Below are 12114 nucleotides of genomic sequence, written 5' to 3' on the forward strand. Positions count from 1 at the left end.
GCAATGCAGCCAGTCTTTGCCGAGTCTGGATTATTTAAATTAAAAGCCTGAAATTCCAGCAAGGTTCCCCTGGAATTTGTGCCCTTGAGTCTACTGTATCTCTAAGTCTGAAATTCCTCTTTTCCCATGAGATTCTGGCAGGAAAGAAAGGATCTTGCATACTCTAGAATTTAACACTTGGTGCATTTATTCGACTCACATGCTACACTAGCCATTTATTTCAATGAGTCATCACCAGCTATTTCCCACTCCACCCCCCAAAAAAACTACACAGAAACTCATTACAAACAGAATCCTGACTTAATACAGTCTACAAATATAAAGTTGTATGTTTAATTGGTTGATGACAGCAACAGAAGTTAGCTACTCCTCGTTAGCTGGTGTGTGTAGTGTGCATATACATGAGTTCAAATCGTTAGCTTGTAGAAATACTTTGGATGAATTCACTTTAATTTTAATTTCTTAGGGCTGTGTCTACACTAAGAACTAACTTTGAAGTTAACTTGGAAGTTAGGCACTGCTTCGAAGTAGCCAGCAGAGAGTCTACACACATTTTCCCTTTCTTCAAAGTTAACTTCGAAGTAGGGAGCCCAACTTCAAAGTCCTTACTTCATTCCCAAAGTTTAACTTCGAAGTAGTGTGTTTGTAGATGCTCAGCTTCAAAGTTGTACTTTGAAGTAAGCAATTTTGAAGTTATTTTTGTAGGGTAGACACAGCCTAGGACTCACTTTTGCTTGAAAAATGAGAGACATGAAAGATGGGGGTGAGGGTGAGGTAATATCTTTTATTGGACCAATATCTGATGGTGAAAGAAACAACAAAAGCTGGTCCATTAAAATATATCAGGTCACCCACCTTATTTCTCTAATATCCTAGGGTCAACCCAGCTACACCATCACTGCAAACAACTTGCAAAAAAGAAACACTGATCATAGCCTCAAGCTTACGTGACACATTCAGTGTTGTGGGTATTATTTATTAATGTTCATGTCCAGATAGTGCCTAGACCCACAAATGAGGTCAGCACCCCATTATGATAGACACTGAACACACACACACACATAACAAGAAACTGTCCCCCTTCTAAAGCATTTAACATCTTAATAGACAAGTGTGAACCTAACAACATCTCAGTGCCAGGGGACAGGTATCTCTCTGGTTTATATCAGTGTCTTTCAGCTGACTAAACCAGTTCAGCTGACCAGCTCATTAATATCACAGTCTAGATCTAGCAGGTGTCATGTAAGGTACTGTTGGAAAACCAATAACACAGTGATCATTACTGCTGTTGTGTGGCTATGCATAGGCAACCCACAAAGGACTGTATAGTTGTGTTGGAAATGTGAGACTAAATGGTGTTCAAACCAGGCAAGTCTGAGAAGCTGGTAAGCGGGTTTTTCCCAAATAAAGGAAAGGCCATAGCCTCTGTCCAAGTGTAATCAGTTAACTGGTTATTCATTTGCCCATCAAAGATTGCAGGAACAGATCATTTAGGATTATAGCAATCACCAGTGGAAGAGGAACTATCATGGAGTCTTACTCTACAGAACTCATGGCTCCATTGCTCACCATGAACCAATGTACTTTATTGGGGGTACTCTTCAGAAGTACATTTCAAAGGTTCACTGGACTAAAAAGAGAGAGCTAAAGTACTCGTAGGTTCTCCTTCACCTTGGGAGAGAAAGGAACCAAGAAATTTGCTCTCTGTAATGGATCCTGGCCGGTGAAAGCAAGAAAGGAGCCTGTGGGTGAGAGAAATAATCTTGAACATAGACGGCATCTTGCTAGGTTAAGTTTTAGCCTTTTACTTGAATGCTCTCACTTTTCTTCACTTGTAACCATTCCTACTGTTATCCCCATTCCTTGGTATCACTCATCCTATGCCCTTTTGTTAATAAACTTGTTTTATTTTTACTGTTAACTGAGTTAGCGCTGTTTTTGAAGAGAAGGTTATGTTTGCTCCAGTTGATAAGCTGTAATGGCCTGCCTCTTTAAAAGAGCAGCAAACTAAGTACTTTTTGTGAATATACAGTGACAGAAGCCATGCATTATGGAGAAACATCTCTGACTTGTTTGGGATCTTTATTTTTATCTGCTAGGTGATAGCAGGGCTGGGAGAGCCTTGAAGGGTTTTCTAGGGAGGAAGAGAGACTGGTGTGGCAGGAAACCCACATAGGTTATAGCTACACTGCAATTAAACACCTGCAGCTGACCTCACAGGGTTCAGGATGTGGGGCTGTTTAATTGTGGCATAGATGTCTGGGCTCAGTCTATCCAGAGCCCAAACATCTACCCCACAATTAGACAGGCAGTGAGCCATAGTCAGGTGATTCAGTCCAGGAGGTTTAATTGCACTGTAGACATCCACACATACATCATCTAATCTCCAGCAAACTCATTCGTGATGAGGCAGAGAGGTAACACAGTTGCTCACAGCTCTGGGTGTCCTCAGCAGCATGTTACAACAAGAGAGGGGGTGGGAGGGGCAACTCAGGCACTGAGATGTAAAATGACTCTCAAGGTCACACACAGCAGGTCTCATTCTCCTCCTGTGCCTACCCTGCCCCCTAGAACACATCACCGTTTCCTTTCCCTGCCATCACATACTGCAGTTTTCTTCGTGGGTGGGAGACCCAAATTGCTGACTTCCTCTCAGGTCATCTCCTCCATCTTTGGGGAACCTGAACCCTCAAACTAGCCATTAATTCCAAAGTTCTTCCTACAAAATCTTGGCCTGATGTTTATTTATGGACTCTGGTTTGGCCTCTGAAATCTGATAATGACATTTAACATGACGCACCCAGGGTTACTCTGCGTTCTCTTTTCACATTTACACGAAAGGAGCAAATATAGGGCTGCGTAAGTGTTACGCTGGGGTATAAATATGTTCGTAATATGTGTCAGGAGCTGCTCTGGCACAATGCTACATAGCACACAGCAATATCCAGGAAGCTTAATCCAATTCAGTCAGTCCTGACTGAAGCACAGACTACCACAGAATAAGCGGCTGGTGACCAAATTCGGTTGTTCTTCCCATACTGTTCAAAGTAAGTTTTCAGAGTATTGCCCATACTGCATGCTTTGATGCACTGCAGGGTGTACCCTCCCCTTTTCAATTACTGGCACTATCCAGAGTCTTCGAGCTGAACATTGCCAGCCAGTGTTACTGCTCAAGTATTTGATGGCTGCTGTGGAATATAGTCAGATAGCTCTGGAGGTGGCCATGATATCTTTTTCCCTAATTATCACACCGTTTGCGCTCATTTAGTTATTCTAATTCACATCCATTTTTCATGGAATCATTTTGTTTCTTTTTTGCTACCTGTCTTCCTTTGTTCTTTTCCCACTCCAATTGCTTCCATCTATAAGTATTTATTTTGAGGTGTATAAGGCCATACTAAAAAAATTGCTGGCCAAGAACAAAGAGAAATTATTAATACAGTACATGATATACCATGGCCCATGGTTTCATCCCTTCTCATATGATATAGAGGAAAAAGCCCTGTTTTCTTCACAGCTTTCAAGAAATCCCTGTTGTACCACTCAACTGCCTGATCTTGTTGCAGATGATGTTGCCACACAGTTTCCTTGACCTTCAGTATCTCTGTGGAAAACAAGCCAGACCAGTCTTCTACATTCTGACCTTTCCAAAGTGGTCCCATGGAGGCAGCTATATCTGACATCTCAAAAAGGCTTTTCCACACGGAGAGAAGTATTGGTCATCTTCCTCTGCACCTCCAACTCAGATGGATGAGGAATGTGACAAGCCAATGGCAGGAAAGACTTTGGCAGTATTTTCATCCCACTGAGAAGCAGGAAGGAGTCTCACACAAAAGCCTGTTCTCCTGAGAGCTTTCAGACCCATTTTGCAGCTCCCAGAGAAGAGCCAGATAAATCTTCTGGAAGCCCAGAGTTATTAAGTTCTGTGGTGTCCTCTAGGCTCTTGGATGGGACCAAAAATCTGGGGTTCAGATTGCAGGAGGGGGCTGTGGGTTAGGACAAGAGATTAGGAGCGGGAGAGACTGAGGGCTCCAACAGGGGATAAGTGGGGCTGGAGTGAAGCATCTGGGGTATAGGAGGAAGCTCCAGGCTAAGGTGAAGGGGTTTGGAGTGCGGGAGCAGGCTCAGGACAGCGGGCTGGGGCAGAGGTGTGGGGTCTGAGCAGGAGTTAGAGTGCACAGGGCTCAGGGCTGGGATTTGACAGGGATCATTTACCCAGGATCTCTCTCTTTGCTGACATGGGCCCGAGGGAGGAGAAGGAGCAGGTCACTTTGCATGCTGCCCTGTGCTCACTTGCAGGCACCATCCCCTAAAGCTCCTGTTCTCCATGGCTACGTCTACACGTGCACACTACATCAAAATAGCTTATTTCGATGTAGCAACATCGAAATAGGCTATTTCGATGAATAACGTCTACACGTCCTCCAGGGCTGGCAACGTCGATGTTCAACTTCGACGTTGCGCGGCACCACATCGAAATAGGCGCTGCGAGGGTACGTCTACACGCCAAAGTAGCACACATCGAAATAAGGGTGCCAGGCACAGCTGCAGACAGGGTCACGGGGCGGACTCAACAGCAAGCCGCTCCCTTAAAGGGCCCCTCCCAGACACACTTGCACTAAACGACACAAGATACACAGAGCCGACAACTGGTTGCAGACCCTGTGCCTGCAGCATGGATCCCCAGCTGCTGCAGCAGCAGCCAGAAGCCCTGGGCTAAGGGCTGCTGCCCACGGTGACCATAGAGCCCCGCAGGGGCTGGAGAGAGAGCATCTCTCAACCCCTCAGCTGATGGCCACCATGGCGGACCCCGCTATTTCGATGTTGCGGGATGCGGATCGGCTACATGTGCCCTACTTCGACGTTCAACTTCGAAGTAGGGCGCTATTCCCATCCCCTCATGGGGTTAGCGGCTTCGACGTCTCGCCGCCTAACGTCGATGTTAACATCAAAATAGCGCCCAACACGTGTAGCCGCGACGGGCGCTATTTCGAAGTTAGTGCCGCTACTTCGAAGTAGCGTGCACGTGTAGACACAGCTCATAACTCATGGCCAGTGGGAGCCATGGGGGCAGAGCATGCAGATGACGGAAGTGTGCAGAGCTTCCTAGCCCTTGCAGCTTCACCGGGGCAACAGGACTGTCGCACATGGAGCTCTGACCCACCACTCCCACCAGACAGGGAGGGAGGGGCTTTAGTGGCTGCAGCCCAGGGCTCCAGGCTAAGGGGGTCCCCCCAAAAGCGCTGCACTTTTGGCAGCCCAGAGATATTTTTGTGGGACCCCCCTAAGCCTGGCGCCATGGGCTGCGTCCCCAAAATCCCCCTTCTTAATCCAGCCCTGTCTCAGAGACCTAAATAGAACCTCCCCATGACTCATTCTCTCTCCTTTTTTCCACTTGCAGCATCACAGGCTCTTCTCTTCCCCCGCTGAGCTCAGGTGTGTCCCCAAGACCTGGCTTGTGGTTTGCAGGCCCTCAGTGCCACCACGTATGGCAGCACAGTTCCAGTAAGCGGCGGAAGCAGTGGTTATGCTGCGAGACTATGTTGACACCCCCACCCCCACCCCGTGGTCTTCAAATTCTCTCGTTCAGCACTGGTCAGGCCCCAAGGGTGCTGGACCAGAGAGGTGCAACCTGCGTCACAGTACAACCATTTTCATATTTAGTGGATTTAGTGGTGTCAGAGTGATTTAGTAGTTCAAATTTAGTCCACTGGGGTGGGGGAGTTCTTCAGGCATACATACCAGAGTGGAACAGGTATCCTTTCACAGAGTATAATGATCTTTCCCCTGCACTGGCTCAGCTATTCAAATCCAGAGCTAGGTCGGACCATATCTCCTAGCCCATTCTTCCCCCATCCCTGTTCACTAGTGCAGGGATAGTTCTGTCTTGGCTCTTATTGTTATATTTATTTGATGTTTCCCTAGAACTTGATCTTGCCTTTGTTCACCGGGGCCCTATTTCGAAAAGCACATAAGCGCATACTTAATTTTAAGCACATCCTTAAGTCCCATTAAATCTATGAGGGGTAAGCACATGCTTCAGGGCTTTCTGGAAGAGAGAGAGACTTAAGCAAGATCTTTTGAGATATAGGCTACGTCTACACGTGAACGCTACATCGAAATAGCTTATTTCGATGTAGCGACATCAAAATAGGCTATTTCGATGAATAACATCTACATGTCCTCCAGGGCTGGCAACGTCCACGTTCAACTTCGACGTTGGGCAGCACCACATCGAAATAGGCGCTGCGAGGGAACGTCTACACGCCAAAGTAGCACACATCGAAATAAGAGTGCCAGGAACAGCTGCAGACAGGGTCACAGGGCAGACTAGCGCTTCCAGGGCAACAGCTAGCCGCTCCCTTAAAGGGCCCCTCCCAGACACACACAGCCTGCACAGTGCGCAGTCTGCAGAGCCATAGGCATGCACACCTCGAGCAACGCAGTCATGGACCCCCAGCAGCAGCAGCAGCAGCAGCCAGAGGTCCACCCAGCCGCCCCTGCAGGAGCAGTGCTCGCCCTGCTCCATGCCATGCAGGAGGCAGCTGAGCACCTCCTTGCCACAGAGGAGGAGCTGCCCGCAGGGGAGGAGGACGCAACCCCCAACCCTGCAGCACCCCCCCCGCCGCACACGCCACCGGCTGTGGAGCTACCCCATGAACACCGACTGGTGGGAGCGGCTGGTGCTCGGAGAGTGGGACGATGACCGCTGGCTCCAGAACTTTCGCATGAGCCGGCAGACATTTCTGGATCTCTGCCAGTGGCTCACCCCCGCACTGAGGCACCAGGACACCTCCATGCGGCATGCCCTCAGCGCCGAGAAATGGGTCAGCATTGCTGTCTGGAAGCTGGCCACTCCAGACAGCTACCGATCCACGGGCCAGCAGTTTGGCGTCAGCAAGGCCACCGTCAGGGCTGTCCTCATGGAGGTAAGAGGACCCACGGGGGCAGGGGGAGGCAGCCCTGGTGGGGCAGGGAGGAGAGGGGGGTCCTGGCAGGGGAGGGCCACACACACCCTGCACACCCCTCATTGGTGCTCTCCCATGTGCTTCCCCTGCAGGTCGTCCGCGCCATCAACGCCCTGCTCCTCCGCAGGCTTGTGAGGCTTGGGGACCCGGATGCCGCCATCGCGGGCTTTGCCACCCTGGGCTTCCCCAATTGCTTCGGGGCTCTGGATGGGACTCACATCCCCATCCACGCCCCGGAACACAGTGAAGGACGCTACTTAAACAGGAAGGGCTACCACTCAGTGGTCCTCCAGGCCTTGATGGACAGCCGGGGCCGTTTCCTGGACATTTATGTGGGCTGGCCTGGCAGCACCCACGACGCCCAGGTATTCCGGAACTCAGGCCTGTGCCGCCGGCTGGAGGTGGGGACCTACATCCCCAGCGGGAGATCCCTGTGGGGGACACCACCATGCCCCTCTGTGTCATCGCAGATGCAGCGTACCCCCTCCGGCCCTGGCTCATGCACCCTTACACGGGCCACCTGTCAGCCAGCCAGGAGCGCTTCAACTAGTGCCTGAACCACACGTGCCAGGTGGGGGAGCACACATTTGGGTGCCTCAAAGGGCGCTGGAGGTGTCTCCTCACCCGCCTTGATGCGGGCCCCACCAACATCCCCCAGATTGTGGGCGCGTGCAGCGCCCTCCACAACCTGGTGGAGAGCAAGGGGCAGGCCTTCTTTCAGGGCTGGGCTGTGGAGGCCGGCAGGGCCGATGTGCAGCCACCCGCTGCCCCCAGTCGCCAGGTGGACCCCGAAGGGAGCCGGGTCCGGGAGGCCCTGAGGGCCCAGTTCGATGAGGCCGTGGGGTGAACGCTGGCAGGCCCCCCACTGCCCCCCCATTCCTCCACAACACTCCCTGCCCCTACGCCCACACCACAGAGCACCCAAGAGCACCCCCCGCACACGTTTCTTGTAAATAAAAGCAGACAGTTGTTCGTCAACTCAAATATCTGTAGAACTCTTATTATTATTATCAACAAGACTAACTATTTACAGGCAAAATCTAACATATATATATATATATATTATAAATAGGGATAAGATGAAAGGGAAAGACAAGGAAGGGAACTATATACATGGGGGGGTAAGGATCAGCATCGTAACAGGGGTCAAATATACAAACTATTTACAACAAACTAACATCAAACTGGGGGGAATATATACAAAGGGCGGGGGGGCCACGTCCTGGGCCGCACACCCCCTAAAGTCCAGCGCTGGGGGTGGGTGGCCGGGATCCCCGCCTTGGCCTCAGCCCTGGCCGGGGCTGGCTGGGGGCCGGGCAGACCGGGAGATACGGCCGGCGGGTGTCAGTTGGCCCCAGGACCCCTCAGCGGAAGGGCCCTCGGTGGCGGGTGACAGTGCGACGGCGGATGGCGCAGCGGCTGGAGCAGCGGCTGGAGCAGCAGGTGGTGCAGGCAGGGTGGGCACAGCGGCGGCCGACGCGGCATGGGGAGCCAGGTAGTCCGCGATACGGTTGAAGGTCCGCATGAAGGCCCCCCACGCCTCCTGGCACCAGGCCAGCGCCCGCTCCTGAAGGTGGAGGCGGCGTTCCTCCACCCGCAGCTGCTGCTCAGTGACCTCCAGCTGCCGACGGTGGAGGGCCAGCAGCTGGGGGTCCGTTGCCGTCGGCTGGTGGTGCTGGGTTTTCCGTCTTCCCCGCCGTGGGGCTGGTCGTTCCTCCGCCAAGGGGCTGGCCTGGAGTGATGGCCCCGGAGGGCTGTCTGGGACCACTGACGCCTCGCCAGCGCTCTCCGGTCCTTCCGATGGTGCAGCTGCGGAACACAGGAGTGGGGGAAGAAGAGTGGAGACAGCTGTTAGTGTGGGCCCCAAGCCGTGGCCCTTGTCCCCCAACCCCTCTGCTGCAGGTTCCCCATCCCCGTCCCCGGGAGATGCTGCTGTGATGGGGTTCAGGGGTCCCCCTGCACTGCACCCCGTCCGCTGGCAGGAGTGACTCTCACTCAGCAGGTACAACAGGAGGTTTATTAGGCAACAGATGCCAAGTTTCTCACAGAAGCGACAGTACAGCAGTCAGAGACAGTCCTTCCAACCCGTCCTGGGGAGAAGACCCCGAGGGGTGAGCCTCTGGTTCGTAGCTTTCCCCCTCCTCAGGCTGGCTGCCTTCCAGCTTTCCCTTCCCCTAGCCTCTAACTGCGGCCCCCGATTCAAACCCAGCTCGGCTCCTCCCTCCTCTTTGTTCAGGGCAGAGGTGTAACCTGCCAGTTGTAGCCCCAGGATCCTCCTTTGCCCCTGGGAGCTATTCTGCTTGTTTCTCATATGTAGCCTGAGTCTTGCATTTGCACTCCCCCCACTCCATCACATGCTGCTGCTGGGTGTCCCACCCCCTCCCCCCGGGGGACCCTAGAGGTTCCGCTCCCCCCAGCCCTGGGGATGGGGCATGGAACTGTCGTGCTGGGGAGGCAGGGGCTGATGCACTCTTCTGAGGGACATGCCACTGCTGTCCTTGGGGCCATGGTCATCTGGGCATGTGGGGGGCCCTGGTCATGTCTCTTACCCCCGCCCCTCAACCCCGGGGGGGTGCACCAGGGGGGTACATACCTGACGGTCCACTCCCACGGTCGGGGGACACCCGGGGGGTGGACGACCGGCTGGAGCTCCTGGATGGCAGGACAATCCTCAGGCTGGCGTCGCTGGAGGAGAACTCCCCCTCCTCCTCCTCCTCCTCCGGTGCCCCGGGGGTGGGCTCCTGGGGGGGCCCCCGGGTTGCGGGGCTTGCCTCCGGGGCGGACTCCACCTCCGGGGCCTGCTGGGGCTCCTCGGCCGAGGTATCAAGAGTGGCCGGAGGGGAGGAGGTGTGCTGGGGGCCCAGGATGTCCCTGAGCTCCCTGTAAAAGAGGCAAGTGACGGGGGTGGCCCCAGATCGGCCGGCCGCATCCCGGGCCCGGGCGTAACCCTGCCGCAGCTCCTTCACTTTACTCCGGACATGATCCAGAGTGCGGGCAGGGTGACCCCGGGCGGCCAGGCCCTCGGCCAGCTGAGTGAACGCATCCGCATTCCGCCTCTTGCTCCCCATTACCTGGAGCACCTCCTCCTCGCTCCAGAGCCCCAGCAGGTCCCGAAGCTCGGCCTCCGTCCAGGAGGGGCCCCGCTGCCGCTTCCCCGCCTGGCTGCTGGGCTGGGAGCCCTGGCTCCCCTTGGAGAGGGTCCCCTGGGGGCACTTGGGGGGCTGGCGTGTGGCCATTGCAGTGGTGGGGTGTGTGGGGGGCTGCTGAGGGACGTGCAGGCTGGCCGCATGTCTGGGCTGCCACCTGCACGTTCTCTCAGCTTCCTGCACAGGAAGGCAGGGGGTGGGGAGCTTTGAGGGGCCACTCCATGTGGCCACCATCGAGCTCAGGGGCTGGAGAGAGCGTCTCTCAACCCCTCAGCTGATGGCCACCATGGAGGACCCCGCAATTTCGATGTTGCGGGACGCGCAACGACTACACATTCCCTACTTCGACGTTAAACGTCGAAGTAGGGCGCTATTCCCATCCCCTCATGGGGTTAGCAACTTCGACGTCTCGCAGCCTTACGTCGATGTTAACTTCGAAATAGCGCCCGACGTGTGGCCGTGACGGGCGCTATTTCGAAGTTGGCGCTGCTACTTCGAAGTAGGCAGCACGTGTAGACGCGGCTTTAGAGTGTAATCTCTTTGGGCTGGAAATTTGTCTGTCAAAGCACCTGGAAAACTGCTGAGACTACAGGTTCTACCTCTGAAATCCATGACCCTCTGGTCCAGCTACATCCGTGGTCCAGCAGGTCAGATTCCTTGCTCCCTTGAGTGGTGGGCAGCCCTGAACTCAGTGCCAGCTCTCCGCACTCAGAGTTGCATTAACCTGAGTTTTGCACAACTTGAGTGCCGGTATCTCAGTTCTACTGTACTCACTATAGACTGTACAGTCCATCTGTAGCTGGTGAGCGCTCTTTGAAAAAACACTCAGGAAGAAAATGTAATGATAGTCACGTGTGGAAGAGTTTCTGAATTCTCCTTCTCCTGCTTTGTCATGGACTTTGTGAACTCTGGTGTTCCTCGGCAGCAGATCAGGTTCCAGAGCTGCCAATTCTCCTATGTTATAGAGTGAGAGACTCCAAGGCCAGAAGGGATCATTGTGACCATCTCATCTGAACCACTGTATAGTACAGGCTGTGGCACTTCCCCAAAACAATTCTGAGATCCAAACAAATCTTTCAGAAACATCCAGTCTTGGTTTTAAAACTGACAGTGAGGGAGAATCTGCTGTGATCCTTCGTGAATTGTTCTGGTGGTGATTTACCCTCACACTTAAAAAATGTAACCCGTACTTCCAGTCTGAATTTCTTGAGCTTCAACTTGGAGCCAATCAAATGTGTCATGCCTTCCTGCTACGACACTGAAGAGCCAATTATTAACTACTTGTTCCCCAGGTAGGTGGTTACAGAGCGTGTTCCCTGTAAGCTGAGTACTTAGGTGGCCACCCAGGAGAGACTCAGGTGCTGCCCAGCTGATTAGCAGAGCAGGCACAGTAGGCAGCATGTGTTTCTGTTGGTGGTGCACATCCACACATGCCTTGGTGCACATAACACAATTTATTCCACCCATAGATGGAAAAAAATTCGAGGGAACACCGCTTATAGACTGCGTTCAAGTCACACCTTAACCTTCTCTTTGTTACGCTAACTAGCTATTTCCATTCCTTGTACCCATTCGGTCCTACTGTTAGTTTTTCTGATTACTGACTTGCTTTTAAAAGAAATATTATAATGCAAATTAGTAGTGTGCTCTTTTCGTGGTCTTATCAGAATATCAGTTATATAAATGCAGGATTGGAATCAACTTTTTGGTAATCTCTAATGAGAGACACCATGAATTATTTTACCTCATAAAAACCTAGGCAATAGTAAATTACATGAACTGAAGAGAGGGGGCCTGGCACTTTAAAAACAAACCCACTGCTCATTTTCAGTTGGGCATGTGAGCATTGCCTCACATCGGCCTGTAGCTCAGATCACAAAGAAATGATCTGCAGAGGCTGTTTCTGACCTTTTCTATCTGCACCACACACGTTTTAGTAGCCATAAGGAGCTCTTCAACTCTGCAGCACATAATTCAATTTGTTAGGTTTAACGATTGAC

Source organism: Carettochelys insculpta, chromosome 1 (assembly GCF_033958435.1).
Source record: "Carettochelys insculpta isolate YL-2023 chromosome 1, ASM3395843v1, whole genome shotgun sequence".
Classification (NCBI taxonomy): Eukaryota; Metazoa; Chordata; order Testudines; family Carettochelyidae; genus Carettochelys; species Carettochelys insculpta.